Source organism: Macaca thibetana, chromosome 3 (assembly GCF_024542745.1).
Source record: "Macaca thibetana thibetana isolate TM-01 chromosome 3, ASM2454274v1, whole genome shotgun sequence".
NCBI lineage: Eukaryota > Metazoa > Chordata > Mammalia > Primates > Cercopithecidae > Macaca > Macaca thibetana.
In genome coordinates, this window is record NC_065580.1 from 147,021,595 (window position 1) to 147,039,383 (window position 17,789).

The 17,789-nt window shown below is 55.7% G+C and overlaps 2 protein-coding genes across 13 annotated transcripts in view; one reads left to right on the forward strand and one right to left on the reverse strand.

The window, feature by feature from the left end:
- The window catches only part of NUDT1 (nudix hydrolase 1), a 1,171,653-nt gene that overhangs the window by 528,365 nt on the left and 625,499 nt on the right, over positions 1-17,789 (forward strand). The window lies entirely within an intron of this gene.
- Positions 1-17,789, reverse strand: part of PSMG3 (proteasome assembly chaperone 3) — a 585,180-nt gene that overhangs the window by 71,119 nt on the left and 496,272 nt on the right. Inside the window, exon 1 of one of the 11 annotated variants that reach the window (XM_050784295.1) lies at positions 14,846-14,849. The exons of 9 other annotated variants lie outside the window; for them this stretch is intronic. The gene's annotated coding sequence lies outside the window, so the exon portion shown is untranslated. Of the gene's footprint in view, positions 1-9,197; positions 9,204-14,845; positions 14,850-17,789 lie in introns of those variants that run through there. One more of the 11 variants, XM_050784294.1, reaches the window with a different exon arrangement.

A 17,789-nucleotide genomic window follows, 5' to 3' on the forward strand; every position in this document is an offset into this window, starting at 1 on the left:
TCTTGGGGCTGGAAATCATCACGTTGTCTCTGCAGTCCACAAAGAGCCCAGCAGTGTTGGGTACATGAAAGGTTTTTCCTAAAAGGTTTTGATAATATTTCCAAACTAATTATTTATATAGTGGATTAAAATGAGTATACTAGTGGGGATGTCTAATGCTGTGAGTTCCCACTCATCCATCCATTTACCCATCATTCACCCATCTATTCACTCATCCATTCATCCATTTGTCTATCCATCCATCCATCTATCCATCCACCCACCCATCTACTTATCCACATATCCACCCATTCACGCTCCCATCCATCCACCTGTCTATCCATTCATCCATCTGTCCATACGCTCATCCATCTCTCCATCCATTCATCCACCATCTACCCATCCATCCCTCTACCCTCTGTCCATTTAACCGTTCACCGTCCATCAATTTATCCACAATCCATCATCCATCCATCTTTCCCATCACCCACCCCATCCACCCACCCATTCGTCATCCACCCATCTACCCATCCACCCACCCATTCATCCATCCATCATCCATCCATCCACCCATCCATCATGCAACCATTCACCCACCCATTCATCCATCCATTATCCACCCATCCACCCACCCATTCATCCATCCATCATCCACCCATCCACCCACCCATTCATCCATCCATCTACCCATCCACCCACCTATTCATCCAGCCATCATTCACCCATCCACCCACCCATTCATCCATCCATCATTCACCCATCCACTAACCCATTCATCCATCCATCATCCACCCATCCATCCATCCATTTACCCATCCACCCACCCATTCATCCATCCATCATCTACCCATCCACCCACCCATACTTCCATCCATCATCCACCCATTCATCCATCCATCATCTACCCATCCACCCATTCATCCATCCATTTACCCATCCACCCACCCATTCATCCATCCATTTACCCATCCACCCACCCATTCATCCATCCATCATCCACCCATCCACCCATTCATCCATCCACCTACCCATCCACCCACTCATTCATCCATCCGTCATTCACCCGTATCTCCTTCCATATTCTTCCACGTACTCATTCCAATTTTTGATCAGCAACTGTTTTGGATGCTGGGCCACAGATGTGCCTTCCAGGACCTAAGTTTCCTTATCTTTAAATGAAAGAGTCGAGTGAACTCATTTCCCAGGGCCCTTTACACTCTGGCATTCTTTGACTTCTATTCAGGTACAGCCTTCTGTAAGGAGGGTGAGGAGCCGGGCTATGTCAGAGAGAAGGCCTGATGCCCACTGATGTGGGGTACAGACCCAGATTATGCCACCCTTTTCCTTGTTCCTATTTGAGCCAAGGCCACAGGAACTGATATCCCATCATATGGGCAAGCATAGCAAAGATCCCAGACATGGCCCCTATTGGTTGCAGGTGGCTTAATTGGGCATCCAGAGGGTGTCCCTTACTGTCCCGTTCCAGTGGGCGCCACCTGATGACCTCTGCAGTCATGGAATCCATGGTACACTGAAGAAGTAGTCATTGGCACAGAGGGCTGAGAGCCCGACTAAAGGCAGGGCAGGGGCTTCCTCAGGGAAGCCTCAGGCTTGTTTTCCCACAGGGAAGTGTCCAGGTGCAGATGTCACCGCTGAAACTGCAAACCACAGACATGGTCTTTGAGCTGACGTCATAATCAGACCTAGGATCCCTGCCCATATGTCCCCCAACTGACGTGTGCACACTCTGCCTCACCTGTGCATATTTTACCTATCTCACCTGTGCACACCCCATCTCACCTGTGCACACCCCCATCTCACCTGGGCACACTCTACCTCACCTGGGCATACTTTATCCTCACCTGTGCACACCCTACCTTACCTGGACATCTCACTTGTGGGCAACTTCACCTATGCACATCCTCACCTCATCTCACCTAGGCACACCCTTGCCTCACACTCTTACCTCACCTGTAAGTACCTCCACCTTACCTGTGCATACCCCTACCTCACCTGGGCAAACCCCACCTACCCTGTGCACACCCCACCTCACCTGTGCACACTCTTACCTTACCTGTAAGCACCCCCACCTCACCTGTACACACCAAGGGCTGCTTACAATCCACACCTGGGTCCCCAGCCAGGCCTGAGCATCGGTAGGGCTGCCGAACAGTGAAGCTGACATCCAGGGACGGCCTTCCAGGGTCGAGAGAGGCAGGACCCTGCAGCAGGGGGTGCTGACCCCTTGCCTCTCCTGCCTCCCCCCACCGCGGGGACCCAGGGCAGTCCTTGCCTCCCTGGCAGTGCAGGGCCAGGTGCGACGGCACTGGCTAGGCCCTGGTGGAGGTTTTCACCTCCACATTTCTCTCTGTTCTGCTCTGTGGCTTCTGCCTCGGTGGGGAGGCAGACAGAATTGAGTACAAAGAAATCGATGGATTTCTGGATGAATTTTTAAAGACCAGCAGCAGTGGCACTATTCTAAAGCACAGAGGATTTCTTTGGCAAGAGCAGGGCTTTTTGAGAAAGGAAAAGGTTTTAAGTGAGAACATGGACTTTACAGGCTTAAGGTGTAGAGTGGGGGAGGCTGCGGGGAGCCTCTCCTGTCTGAGAGAAGGCAAGGGTTGGACCATGAGAGGGGAGGACAGGGGTGCGCCAGTTCCTCACATGGCCACTGCCTGGGTGAAGCCCCATGGGAGTGGCTGCTGAGAGACCCAGGGGAGGTGGGGGACATCAGGGTAGACCTGTGCTTGATACACTCCTTAGAGAGAAGTCTGGAGAAATCCTCACACCAGCACAGGGGTGAAGAGAGAGAGTAGAGGGGAGAGGAGCCCCAACCATGGCTCTGGCAAGCCTGTGGGGGCAGCTCAGGTCCTGGTGGTCCCTGAGAAATGGGCCGGGCTCCAGCAGGCAGGGGGCCTTGAAGTTAGCACAGAGTTCCCAAGGGGTGTTAATGGCCATGGGGGGCAGGGTTCCTGGACAGCTGGGCCAGACTGGCCGCAGGACCCGTGGGAGCCTTACCTGGGCCCCATGTGGAGGCACAGGCAGGCAGATTGGGGAGATGGGGAGGACGGGGGAATCAGGACAGAGTGAGTGCTGGCCCTGAGGCTGAGACAGCTGTCAGGGGTGGGTGACCCTGAGTGGGCTGGGGACGAGGGTGATTCCTGCGGAAGCAGAGAGTTCTTCTTGCAGAAGGGGTTCGGTTCTGCAAACTCACTGCTCAGCTTCCACATGGCCCTTAATCCCGGCTCCTCTGCAATAATCTTACTTCTGTGGGGTTTTTGGGTACCCCCCCACCACACCGACTCAGGACAGCCCTTCCCCATGAAGGTCACTGTGGTGGGGAGAATAGACAGCCCCGTTGCCCTGGGAGGCCACAGGTGAATCCTTGTCACGGCCCTCCGAGGCTGGCTGGGAGGCCCTGAGCTCCCTGACATGCAGCCCCTGGTGGGGGAGTTGGGGGGCTGACATTCATGCAGAGAGAGGGGCTGGGGTCTCACCGTGCATCCCCTAATGCTGCCTGGTGCTGTAGCATTTTCTGGACAAGAAAACAAGCCTTCCCAAACCTGGGCTTCTCCTGGGGGGAGCCACCTTTCACTAACAGTGGCACAGGGGCCTGGGTGGGGGCTCAGGCTCCCCTCATTCCTGCAATGATCCAGGCAGGCGGCATCCCCCAACCATGCAGGGTGTCAGAGAGCAGAACCCAGAGGCCCTTCTGTCCCCACCTTCCCCTGTAGCTGTGGCCTGCTTGGTCTGAAACCACTCCCATAGCTCTGTGTGTGTCTTTCCTCATTGTCTCTCTGCCCGTCTCCTGGATCTCCCTCTCCATCCCCGTGTCTCCCTCCAGGCTAGCCTTGTAGTGGGGCTGCTGGGTGGGTGTGGCCAAGGTAGGATTTGGGAAGGATGGGTTGGGGGCAGCTGCCCTGGGGACCCTCTGCGGATGCTCAAGCCTCTGCAGGAGCTTGTAGAAGTCCCTCCTCCCCAACTCTGTGGCTGTCCCTCTCTCCGGAGCACCCTAGGTTCCTGCCCTTCTGTGTCTTCCCTGTAAGCTTCAGCTTGTAGTGATACCCCCTTGACTCACTTCTCTCTCAGGCTCTATCATGACTGACTTTCTCTGAACACTGTTGTGGGTCAGGTCATGGGAGCACAGGGATGGACTTGGGGCTGGGAGTCCACTTTCAAGAGCGTGCATCCCATGGCTGGCAGGTGGGCACCAGCTGTCACAGAGCTCAGGCTGGGCTATGGACCACTGTCTTCTGGTCCTCTCCATGTGTCCTCTCCCTGGGCTGTTGGGCTTCCTCACATCATGGCGGCTGGGTTCCAAGAATGAACACCCCCAAGAAAGCAAGGAGGAGTGCAGGGCACTTAGAAGTCAAGTAGCATCACCTTTGCCAAGCTCTATGGGACGAGGGTCTGCCCAGAGTCAAGGGGAAGGGATGGAGACCCCAACACTTGATGAGAGGAAGGTCAAGGTCACATTGTGAGAAGAGACTGTTGAATGGGAGATATCATTGCAGCTGTCTTTGGAAAAGACAATCTGCCACATATCCCCAGAGTGGGTTGGGTTATGTCAATTCTCTGGGCTGTGCTCTGTGAGTGATGCACCCAGCCAGGGGCCCTGGCACCCATCTGGGGACCCCATATATGAGAACAGGGCCTACAGTGGCCCCAGCAGTCATGGGGACCCTGCAGCCACGTCCCGTCACTTCCTAAGCAATCTCCTACCCAAAGCCTCCAGGGCCTCTGTTTTCCACATGGAGGAATGAATTAGCTTTGCCCTGAGCAGACAAAATCTGGCAATGGTTTAAGAAAAGCTTTAAGTTTGACAAAGTACTCTCTTACTTACAAATTTAGTTTATTTATTGTTATTTTATTTTGGTTCACAAAGCAAATGGGTTGGGTATTAGTTATTTATTACTGCACAAGAAATTACTCAGATTACCTCAAAATCTAGCAAATTAAAATAATAAACATGTATTATCTCCCATAATTTCTGGGGTAAATAATTAGGTAGTGGCTTAGCTGGGTGGGTCTGGCCCAAGGACTCTTATGAGGTTGCAGTCAGGAGCCAGCCAAGGCTGCATTTGTCTGAAGACTTGACTGAGGCAGGAGGCTCCCTTCCAAGATGGCACCTGCACAGGGCTGTTGGCTGGAGGCCTCAGCTCCTCACCCTGTGGCCCTCTCCATAGGCTGCTTAGGTTTCCTTGTGCCGTGGTGACTGGTTTCCCCAGTGTGAGCAATCTGTAGAGCAAGAAAGAAGTGCATTGTTTTTTGTGGCCTAGTCTCAGAAGCCACACTCTGTTTCTCCCAGGATATCCTATTGCATAGGTCCGCCCTGTTCAAAATGGGAAGAGACTATACAGGGGCATAAACACCAGGAGGGGAGAATCCATCATTGGAGGCCCTCTGAGAGGCTGACTGTCCCAGTTTATGAAATGTTTTCTGGATTCTGAAGTACTTTGGAGTCTGCATAGAACTTTATTATCTACCACTGATTTTTTACATGAATTATCTCATTAACCTCTGAGATATTCCCATATTTCCTGTGAAGAGATTGGAGTGGGGCTTCGCGAGTCATTGTGCCCTTTGTTGTGCCTTTAGCTGGGTCTCCAGATTTTGTGGGGCCCAGGAAGTCATCCTGGAGGGGAGGTCCAGCCCCAGGCCCCAAAGATGAGGCCAGAGTCAAGAATGAAAGGGTCAGTGGGTCAATGCTGGGTCGGTGAGAAACAGAGCAGGCCAAGGATGTGAAAACACAGCAGAGTTCATCATGGAGGGTTGGGCCCAGGCTGAGGCATCCACAGGTGGTCTCTGTGTGTAGGCCAGGTCTCTGTGTGTACCCTCAGAGTGTTTGTTTGCCAACCTCACAGTCACTAAGATATTCCCCCATGAAAATGCAAGCTACAGACTGGGAGAAAATATTTACAAACATTTACCTGACAAAGGACTTGTATTTAAAATACAAAGATGTTTTAAACTCAATAATGAAAGACTAACAACCAATTTTTAAAATGGGTTAAATAGGGCCAGGCAAGGTGGCTCATGCCTGTAATTCTAGCACTTTGGAAGGCTGAAGTGGGAGGATCACTTGAGCCCAGGAGTTTGAGACCAGCCTGGCCAACATAGTGAGACTCTATCTCTACAAAAAATACAAAAAATTAGCTGGACATGGTGGCATGTGCCTATAGTGCCAGCTGCTTGGGAGGCTGAGGCAGGAGGATTGCTTGAGCCCAGGGGTTCGAGGCTGCAGTGAGCTGTGGTTGCACCACTGCACTCCAGCCTGGGTAACAAAGAAGGACCCTTTCTCAAAAAAAGTAATAAAATAAAATAAAATGGAGCCAAATATTTAAACAGATACTTCTCTGAAGAAGATACACAGGTTTTCAGATAAGTTAGTTTAAGTGGGGAAAAAAAGACACGTAAGCACATGAAAAGACACTGAACATTATTAATTGTTCGGGAATGAAAAATAAAACCACAATGAGATACCACTTCACACCTACTAGAGTGCCTAAAATGAAGAAGACCAACCTCAGCAAGTGTTGATGAGGATATGGAGCACCTGGAACTCTATGCTGAGTGCTGATGCTGAGAATGCAAGATGGTGCAGTCACGCTGGGGAAGTTTGGCAGTTATTAGAGAGTTAAATATATACCTACCATAAGAAGCAGCCACTCCACTCCCAGGCACTCACCCAAGAATGATGAAATCATCTGTTCACACAGAGACTCGGATATAAGCATACCTAGTAGCTCTATTTGTATATGGCTAGAACATAAGTACCCACTTCTCTGAAATGTTGGGAGGATTTATTAATTAATTTTTTGAATTTGAAAATAAAATAGAAAGTCAGGCATGGGGACTCATACCTGTAATCCCAGCACTTTGGGAGGCCAAGGTGAGTGGATCACTTGAGACCAGGAGTTTGAGACCAGCCTAGAAAAATAACATGGTGAAACCCCATTTCTATAAAAAATACAAAAATTTAGTGCTGAGTGAGGTGGTGCACATGTGTAGTCCCAGCTCTTGGGTGGCTGAGGCAGAAGGATCGCTTGAACTCAGGAGGCAGAGGTTGCAGTGAGCTGACATCATGCCACTGCCCTCCAGTCTGGGCGACAGAGCGAGACCCTGTCTAAAATGCCCAGGCTGGTCTCAAACTCTTGGGCTCAAGCAATCCTCCCACCTCAGGCCCCCAAAGTGCTGGGACTATAAGCATAAGGCACCGTGCCCAGCTGGGAGGATAAATTTAGTTGGTGGATGTCAATTCTGTGGCACAGCATGGCAGGCAAGAAGGACTAAGTAACTGCACCATTATTTTTATACCTCTCTGTGTTGCTTTCATCCTACTCAACTGCTTCAGCTTGCAGATGGGGAGACTGAGGCCAAGAGAGAGGCAGGGTATTTGCAGGAATTGGCCACCAGGTCAGAGTCCAAGCTGGACCCAGCAGCCAGACCCTGGCCTGGCCCCCACCAGGCCCTGGCCTGTGGACAGCAAGTTCCTGTTCCTTCCTCTGCCCTAGCAGAGCCAACGCCCTGCTACTGAACCTCCCTCTCAGTTATGGGGGCGGCTGTCTCTAAGCTTCCCTCTTAACTGGCTTAGGGCAGCATTAATTGGGCAGAACTGGGAATGAATATACTCCTCCTGGAACCACCCAGCTAATAAGCTCACCATTAAAGTGTGATGGGAGCACCGCCGGGGAGCCCGTGCTGGGCTGGACTAATTTAATCCGAGAAGAGAGTCATGAGATGCCAGGCCCATCAGCCCTGGCAGGGCTGAGAGGAGGGAGGGTGGAGGCAGGGCTTTGAGCATCTGCTTTGAAAACCTGAGCCCTGAGTTTCCGAGTGAGGACAGGAAGGCAACAGCCTCCCTCCGGCTACAGATAAAGGAGCCAGAGAGAGTCCTGGTCTTGCCTATCCCAAAGTCACTTGGGCTGGGGGCTGGGGGAGGGTGGTAGGCAGGGCTGGGGAGGGACATGGGCAGGGTGGTGTCCAGGTGTGGGTGTCTCTTCACACAGGCTTCCTTGCTTTTTCATTTTTATTTTATATATATATTTAAGAAATAGGGCCTTGTTCCGTTGCCCAGGCAGAAGTGCAGTGCCTCCGTTCTAGCTCACTGCAGCCTCACCCTTTTGGGCTCAAGAGATCCTCCCACCTCAGCTTCCCCAGTAGCTGGAACTACAGTTGCCACCACACCAGGCTAATTTTCATATTTTTTGTAAAGATAGGGTCTCCCTATGTTGCCCACGCTGATCTCAAACTCCTGGGCTCGAGTGATCCTCCCACCTTGGCCTCCCAAAGTGCTGGGATGACAGGTGTGAGCCACTGCCCCTGCCCCCCATATTCGGTGCTTTGGATTGTCTGTTGCTACTTAACAAACCTCCCCAAACTCAGTTTCATAAAACAACAGTTCTTGATTCTGCTCAGGAATCCTCCATCTGTGCAGGGCCAGGCAGGGAGGCCTCGTCTGCTCCCCCAACACAGCGCAGGGCAGCTCAACGGGGGCTGAAGGAACCTCATTCAAGATGGCGCACGTGCTTGACTGACAGTTTGGTGCCATCTGCGGGTTCCTCCTTGGGGCCCTGGCGTCCTCAGAACAGGCTATGTGGGTGCCCAGAGCCGGTATCCCAAGACAACCAGCCAGATGGGAGTGGTATTGTGTTTTGCGACCTTGCTGGGGGATGTCGGTGGGGTCCCCAGGTTTTCTTCTGGGGGATCCAAGAGGGGCCCCTGTATCCCTCAACTGAGCCGTTCAGCATCAGACCAGCCCAGCCCTGGATAAATTCTCCAAATTAACAAGTTCAGGGCCTGATGATTAAGTAGACTCACAAAGTTGATGAAAAAATCGGGATATAAATAAATATTCCTGGAGATATTCCACCCCCTGCAGGCATGAACTTTGAATAATTGGAGAGAATTATGCTGAGGACTAATCAAAACTTTTTTTTTTTTCCTTTTGCTAATTACCTCTGGGTTTCATCAGTGTCAGAGTCTAATCAACTCCAGACATCTTAATTGACCCTCGGGAAATGTTAGAAATGGTGAGGGCTTTGGTGTCGTAAGGAACAGGGCACTGGGAGCTGAGGGGAGCCAGGGGTCTTGTGTCCAGAACCACCCTGGTCTGGGGTGGGGACTGGTACGTGGGTGAGGGGGAGCCTGGCTCTCGGGAGACCTCTGATCAAGATGGATGATGCCCTTGCCTGGGCCGCAGCTCAGCTTCTTCCGGGCTCCCCGGCCCCACGGCTTCAATCTCATCATCGCCTGGGCTGCAGTTTATCTGGTGAGATGGATGAGGCCAGGAAGGGGTCTGGCACCCAGCAGGGCCTGGGGGAAGCTCCAGATTCTCAGCCAAGAGATTCCTTTTTCTTTCTTTTTTTTTTTTTCCTGAGACCGGGTCTCCAGTGCAGTGGTACCATCACAACTCATTGCAGCCTTACTCTCCAGGGCTCAAACGATCCTCCCACCTCAGCCTCCCGAGTGGCTGGTACTACAGGCACACCACCACACCCAGCTGAGGTTTGCATTTTTAGGGTGCAGAAAGGGTTTCACCATGTCATCCAGGCTGGTCTCTAACTCCTGGGCGGAAGTGACCTGCCCACCTCGGCCTCCCAAAGTGCTGGAATGACTGGTGTGATCAGCCAGGGGACTCTTGGTATCTCCAAATAGAAGGAGGCTTTGGTTTCTTCTCCTGATGGGAATCATTTGCATACGATACAAAATCCCTCTTCCAAAATGTAACCCCAGCAAAGACAGGCCCTGCCTTGGAGCGACTGGCATTGGAAGTACCATTTCCTGCTCTGTCTCGGAAGGGGATGCTGTGGTACGTGGCAGTGGAACCAGGGCGCTGCAGCCCTCTCTGAGCCCCGGGTGGCCCACACCTTGGCCCCTTGCTGGGGTAGATCCTCGGGCATTTTGAAGGCTCAGGAAAGCCTTTGACCAAATTCAGAGGCAAAACTCATTCGCCTGGAAATCCGCCCCAGTAACCTCTGTTCAGGAAGCCAAATGCCCCAAACTGGACCCCTCAGCTCCTCACATCCCAGCCCCACCCCCACACCCAGCAGCCTCAGGCCCCACGATGCCAGGAGCCACCACCAGCAGGCCCAGGCTGCCCACCTCAGTGGGGAACTGCGCCCCTGCCTGGGTCAGCCTTCCACCCCTGCAGCTTGGAGCTCCCTGGTCGGCCCAGCCTTGCCCCAGGCTGTGCACGTGCGCTCTGCAGCTTCAGCAGGCCCGGCCTCTACTTCACCTCCTCTCTTCCCAGATGAGCTACCCTACCCCTCCTCCAAGCTGGCCACCACCTCGCCTTTCTCCCCCAGCCCACCCCTCCCCTCCATGCCCCACCTGCCCACTGATCCCCCTCCACTCCCACCTGCCCACTGGTCCCTTCCACTCCCGCCTACCCACTGGTCCCCTCCACTCCTACCTGCCCACTTGTCCCCTCCACTCCCACCTGCCCACTGGTCCTCCTCCACTCCCACCTGCCCACTGGTCCCCTCCACTCCCACCTGCCCACTGGTCCCCCTCCACTCCCGCCTGCCCACTTGTCCCCTCCACTCCCACCTGCCCACTGGTCCCCTCCACTCCCGCCTGCCCACTGGTCCCCTCCACTCCCGCCTGCCCACTGGTCCCTTCCACTCCCGCCTACCCACTGGTCCCCTCCACTCCCGCCTGCCCACTGGTCCCCCTCCACTCCCACCTGCCCATTTGTCCCCCTCCACTCCCGCCTACCCACTGGTCCCCCTCCACTCCCACCTGCCCACTGGTCCCCTCCACTCCCACCTGCCCGCTGGTCCCCATCCCCTCCCACCTGCCCACTGGTCCCCTCCACTCCCACCTGCCCACTGGTCCTCCTCCACTCCCACCTGCCCGCTGGTCCCCATCCCCTCCCACCTGCCCACTGGTCCCCCTCCACTCCCACCTGCCCACTGGTCCTCCTCCACTCCCACCTGCCCACTGGTCCCCCTCCACTCCCGCCTGCCCACTTGTCCCCTCCACTCCCACCTGCCCACTGGTCCCCTCCACTCCCGCCTGCCCACTGGTCCCCTCCACTCCCGCCTGCCCACTGGTCCCTTCCACTCCCGCCTACCCACTGGTCCCCTCCACTCCCGCCTGCCCACTGGTCCCCCTCCACTCCCACCTGCCCATTTGTCCCCCTCCACTCTCGCCTACCCACTGGTCCCCCTCCACTCCCACCTGCCCACTGGTCCCCTCCACTCCCACCTGCCCGCTGGTCCCCATCCCCTCCCACCTGCCCACTGGTCCCCTCCACTCCCACCTGCCCGCTGGTCCCCATCCCCTCCCACCTGCCCACTGATCCCCTCCACTCCCAGCTGAGCTCCTGATGGTACCCACAAACCCCACCCAGACCTACACCTTCCCCAGTCTTCCCCTAACTAAGGTCATCAGACACAGCTGGCAGCCCTCCCTGCACCCCCTTTAGCCCCACAGAGGGTCCCCAGCTCCGTCCTCTCCCTGCCCCATCTGTCCTCCCCACTCTCAGGTGCCCTTTCTGCCCTCCCCAGCTGTTCCCCGGGGTCCGGAGCCCTCACCCTGCCTGCCCCCTGCCCCACGTGCGGCCTTCCGTCTGTCCTCCCAGCCAGCTCACCTGGCTGCAGGGCGTTGGCACTTGGTGTCCTTCGGCTGGGGTTCCTCACAGCCTCGCTCCTTCTCACCACCCAGGTCTCAGCTCAAAATCCCTTCCTGGGAGAGGCCGTTCTGGAACCGCGGGTATAAACACAGCACTGCCCCTTCCTCCTGCCCCCCAACTGTTTCCATCGCATTGCCACGGTTGACTCTCTTCACTGTCTGAAATCCGTTCTTCCCTCCCCATCTCCCTCCCTAGTTTGCTAAAATGTCGGTTCCACGAGGCCAGGGTTCTGTGCCCTTTCCTGTTGATCCTGAAACAAGAGCCCTGGCCACATGGCAGGCGCATGGCAAGGCTGTCGACAGAAGAAGCCGATTTCACCGGCTTCCCGGTGGAGCCAGGGGATGGCCCTGCCTGAGCCTGGGTTCCGTTCTTTGGTCCTCCTGTGAGTGGCATCAGCAGCCCTCTCCCAGCTGGCGTCTGTTTTCTCATCTGTGGAAAGGGGACAGCCTCCCACAGTGGAGGGAGGTGATGTGCTTCATAAAACCCCAAGCCCCACTAGGAGCCTGGATTTGGGGTCCCTCAACCGACAGTGGAATTGGGGTACTATCCCATCCCCCTGCTGTTCTCCCCAAATAGACCCCTGCCCCAGCTGGAATGGCACCCGGAGCTCCAGTGTCAGCTGTGGATACGATGGGGACCCCGCTCCATGCCGTGGACATGGTGGGGGCCCCGCTCCATGCCAAGACCCAGCCCTCACTGCCCTTCTCAAGTCAGACAGGAATGAGGGGGTGAGGGGACTTTCCCGGGCCTTGCAGGAGTGAGAGGCCCCAGCCGGATCCCCAGCCTCCAGGCTGGAAGAAGAGGGGTGCTGCTGCGGCCATGACAGGCATGGCAAGGGGGAACCCCAGACAGCAACAGCCCCTCCTCAGACGCCCCTATGTGATGGGCCCCAGGTGCAGCGCCTGCCCCAGCAGACCTGCCCCCGTCCCCACGTTGATACGGGCTTGCTCTGTGATTGTGGGTGAGGCCTTCTCCTCTCCGGGCCTCAGTTTCCCTTCTCACATCCCAAGGTTGCATTCCAGGGGCCCAGGAGCCTTTTTGGGACAGACACCGTGGTGTGACTCCAGCTGAGCAGTCCCCTTGGCCAGGGCCACCAGAGGCAGCCCCCTGCCTCCAGACCACGAGCCCACTCCCCCTCACAGGTGCCCAGGCACTGGCCCCTGGCCTGTGGGCCAGCCTGGCTGCCTTGGTCACGGCAGGAAGGATCCATTACTGCTGCCTGATGGATGATCTGAGCCTCCTCCTGCCCGTGCCCCATGCTATTTCAGCTGCGGAACCATGTTTATCACTTGGCACAACAGCGACCCTCCCTGCCTCCCTCCCTCTCTCCCTCCCAGGCTATGGACTCCCAGCAGACACCAGGAGGCTTTCCGGGGCTATTTTCATGATTTTAATTTTCTATTCCCCATCTCCTCTCTTCCCCCTTATTACATTTTGGGCTTTTTTGGGCTTCTGGAATGAGCATACATTTTCCTGGTGATATTTTTTAATAAAAACCATCATTTATGATTATTTTTCTTCCCTACTCACTGTCAGCCTCCCCATTGGATTTCATATGAACACGACTTCCCGCCTGCTTTGTCTCCAAGGGCCTCCCTCCAGCCCCAGGACCCTCCTGTGTCCCTGCCCCAGTCAGCACTGCTGCCTTCTCCTGCCCACTGCCGCCAGTCTTCTGGGCTTTTCTGTTCTATCCTTCAGATAAGTATTGCCTGCATATATTTCCTTCCTTCCTTCCTTCCTTCCTTCCTTCCTTCCTTCCTTCCTTCCTTCCTTCCTTCCTTCCTTCCTTCCTCCCTCCCTCCCTCCCTGCCTCCCTCCCTTCCTTTCCTTCCTTCCCTCCCTCCCTCCCTCCCTTCCTCCCTCCCTTCCTCTCTCCCTGCCTCCCTGCCTCCCTCCCTCCCTCCCTCCCTCCCTTCCTTTCCTTCCTTCCCTCCCTCCCTCCCTCCCTCCCTTCCTCCCTCCCTTCCTCTCTCCCTGCCTCCCTGCCTCCCTCCCTCCCTCCCTTCCTTTCCTTCCTTCCCTCCCTTCCTTCCCTCCCTCCCTCCCTTCATACCTCCCTTCCCTCCCTCCCTCCCTCCCTTCCTCCCTCCCTGCCTCCCTGCCTCCCTCCCTCCCTCCCTCCCTTCCTTTCCTTCCTTCCCTCCCTTCCTTCCCTCCCTCCCTCCCTTCCTCCCTCCCTACCTCCCTGCCTCCCTCCCTCCCTCCCTCCCTCCCTCCCTCCCTGCCTCCCTCCCTCCCTCCCTTCCTTTCCTTCCTTCCCTCCCTTCCTTCCCTGCCTCCCTCCCTCCCTTCCTCCCTTCCTTCCTTCCTTCCTCCCTCCCTTTCCTTTGTTTCCCTTTCCTTCGTTTCCCTTTCCTTCCTTTCCCTTTCTTTCCTTTCCCTTTCCATCTTTCCTTCCTCCCTTCCTCCCTCCATGCCTCCCTCCCTTCCTCCCTTCCTTTCCTTCCTTTCCTTCCTTTCTTTCCTTCCTTTCTTTCCTTTCCTTCCTTTCCTTCCTCCCTCCCTCCCTTTCCTCCCTTTCCTCCCTTTCCTTCTTTCTTTTATCAGAGTCACTCTGTCATCCAGGCTGGGGTACAGTGGCACAATCACAGCTCACTGCAGCCTTGAACTCCCAGGCCCAAGTGATCCTCCCACCTCAGCCTCCTGAGTAGCTGAAGACTACAGGTGCACACCACCACACCTGGCTAACTTTTTAAAGAATTTTTTTGTAGAGATGGGGTCTTGCTACATTGCCCAGGCTGGTCTTAAATTCCTAGGCTCAAGCAATCCGCCTGCCTCGCCTCCCAAAGCACTGGGACTATAGGTGCATACCACTGTGCCCTGCGCACCTTTCTTGGTTCCAGTGCACAGAAGGGACTGGGGACTCAGAGGGAATGCGGTGGCCCTGCAGGCCACGGGTCTCAGCACCCTGTGCCCCCTGCCCCAGGCCTGTGGGTTCTGCAAAGCTCCTCACGAGCCAACGGGCTGCCAAGATCATCAAGGAGAGTGGTTTCCACAAAGACTCCCGTCCTCAAACGCCACCTAAGCTGTCGACATTACTCAGTGAAACAGAAGCTGGCCCACCACCCTCTACAGCGAGACCTGGGCAGGCCCTTTCATCTCGGTTTCTCTGTCTTTATTTATTTGTTTATTGGAGGTGGGGTCTCACTCTGTCACCCAGGCTGGAGTGCAGTGGTGCAATCACAGCTCCCTGCAGGCTCGACTTCCTGGGCTTAAGCGATCCTCCCACCCCGGCCCCCGAAAGTGCTGGGACTGCAGGCATGAGCCACCACGTCAGGCATCCCCATCTTTAAATAGAAACTAACTTCAGGTTATGATCCCTCATTCATTCAGCAAACACTAACTGAGGGCCTACTATGTGTCACACACCTGTCCCAGAGCAGGAACCAGCTCAGATGTAACTCTGCCTACCTGCACGCCAGAATCCGTCCACACAGACTGGGTGCGGTGGCTCACACCTGTAATCCCAGCACTTTGGGAGGCCAAGGTGGGCGGATCACGAGGTCAGGAGTTCAAGACCAGCCTGGCCAACATGGTGAAACCCCATCTCTAATAAAAATACAAAAATTACCTGGACGTGGTGACAGGCACCTGTAATCCCAGCTACTTGGGAGGTTGAGTCAGGAGAATCACTTGAACCTGGGAGGTGGAGATTGCAGTGAGCCAAGACCGTGCCACTGCACTTCAGATTGGGCAACAGAGTGAAAATGTCAAAAAAAAAAAAAAAAAAAAATCCGACCCCATGCTTACAGAAGCTTACAGAATGGATCCCTGGGCTTCTCCGCGAAGTTGCTGTGTGACCTAGGGCAAGGCACTGCTGTCTCTGAGCCATCCTCACTTTCCATCTCTGTGAAAGGAAAAACTTGGGCATGGAGCTGCCCCGCCTCTGAGTGGACATCCCTTCCCCACGCAGCCCCAGAGGACCTTGTGATCCAAGCAGCTGCAGTCTTGCCAGGCTCCTGCGGCTCCTGCCAGTGGACCCAGGAAAAGCCAGGCCCATCTGAGGTCCAGGCAGGGTGACCCCAGGTTACCCAGGGTGCTGGAGCCCTCATCCGTGGCATGGAGAGGCCACGTGCTCCTTCCTGCTCTGGTCCCGCCCTCACTGGCCCCTGGTCCCCGGCAGGCCTGTTTGAGGAGATCCTGAGAGGGCTGCCGGGAGGACTGGTTCCAATGCTCAGGGCCTCCACCTGCACTCTGGCCTGCAGGATGGAGGAGGGAGAGGCCTGTCCTCCCTCACTGCCACTTCTCCCTTATCAGTAGTAGGAGAGGTTACTATGAATATTCATATGGCACACATGAATATTTATGAGAACACTGCACTGGTTCTATCTTCTCGCCCTTGAGTACCTCCATAGCTTGCTAACTCGCTGCACCCACGGGTCTCTGTTGACCCTTGCACTCGAGCCAGCGAGGCGGCCTTCCCTCCACCCACAGAGGTCTGCCTGGCAGCCCCACGGCTCCCTCGTCCCAGGACACCCCTGGGTGGGAATGGTCCCTGGCCCAGGGTTCGGCAGGTGCAGGCCCTGTCTCAGCTCTGACCCCACCTCCTGTGTAAGGGGGAGCCCTGCCCCAGCCTCAGTTTCCCTTCTGACCTCCACAGGCCCTTTTGGGCCATAGACTGAAAGGGTTTGGCCAGGCTGACGGGCTCTGGGAACAACACGTCCTCTCTGATTCCTCTTTCCAATGCTCCATTGTGCAGGGACAAAGCCGAGAGGCTCCGGTTCCCCAGGGGTGTGCCAGGCCAAGACTTCGGGTTACCCAGGACAGGGAACCAGAGAGGCCTTCGGTCAGGTGTCCCCGCTGGCCTCTGGGCCCACAGCCAGGGGCTGCTTGGTCAGCCGTTCCCTGGCACAGGCCAAACCGAGGTGAGCTGGGAGCACTCAGGGGGCAGGCAGGGGGCAGGGGCTGCAGGCATGGCAGGGGGAGTGCTCAGACCCCAAAGCTCAAGGGTGGAGGGTGAGTGGCCTCCGTGCCCCAGGACATGCTGTCCGGAGGAAGTCAGGCTCCCTGCTCCTGGCGGTGCAACCTTGGACCGGTCACGCTTCTCTGTGCCTTCGTGTCGCTCTCTGCCATGCCTTCCCCAGGTGTGTTCAAGGCTGGGCCACCCTTGGCAAATGTGGATGCTCTGTGTGGGGGACCCCCTGCTCGGAGGACATTTGGCCGTTTATCCAGAGTGGACCCAGCTTGGAGAGCAGTCCACCACAGAGCCCAAAGCTTTGAGACTGCGGGGAGGCCAGGCCCTGCCTCTGCCCCAGAACGGCTCCAGATTACGCAGACCATGCGGGGCCTTCCTCCACCCCGGGGAGCAAGACGTCCCTCCCTGCCCTCTGCTGGTCATTTTTGCTTTTTTGAGACAGAGTCTCACTCTGTCACCCAGGCTGGAGTACAATGGTGTGATCTCGGCTCACTGCAGGCTCTGCCTCCCAGGTTCACACCATTCTCCTGCCTCAGCCTCCCAAGTAGCTGGGACTACAGGCGCCCGCCACCTCGCCCGGCTAATTTTTTGTATTTTGTTTAGTAGAGATGGGGTTTCACCGTGTTAGCCAGGATGGTCTTGATCTGCTGACCTCGTGATCCACCTGCCTCGGCCTCCCAAAGTGCTGGGATTACAGGTGTGAGCCAGTGCGCCCGGCCTTTTTTTTTTTTTTTTTTTTTTTTTGAGACAGAGTCTTGCACTGTTGCCCAGGCTGGAGTGCAATGGCGCCATCTCAACTCACTGCAGCCTCTGCCTCCCGGGTTCAAGTGATTCCCCTGCCTCAGCCTCCCGAGTAGCTGGGACCACAGGTGTCTGCTACCACACTGGGCTAATTTGTGCATTTTTTTAGTAGAGATGGGGTTTCACCGTGTTGGCCAGGCTGCTCTCAAACTCCTGACCTCAGGTGATCCATCTGCCTTGGCCGCTCAAAGTGCTGGGATTTCAAGCATGAGCCACTGTGCCTGGGCCCCCCACCGCCGCCGCTTTTTTTTGTCGCTGGGACTACAGGTGCATGCCACCATGCCCAGTTAATTTTCTATTTTTTTGTAGCGGCAGTGTCTCGCTGTGTTGCCCAGGCTGCTCTCAAACTCCTGGGCTCAAGTGACCCTTCCACCTCGGCCTCCTAAAGCACTGGACGACAGGTGTGAGCCACGACGCCAGGCCTCCCTGCATATCCGATTCTCACAGGTCCTCTGA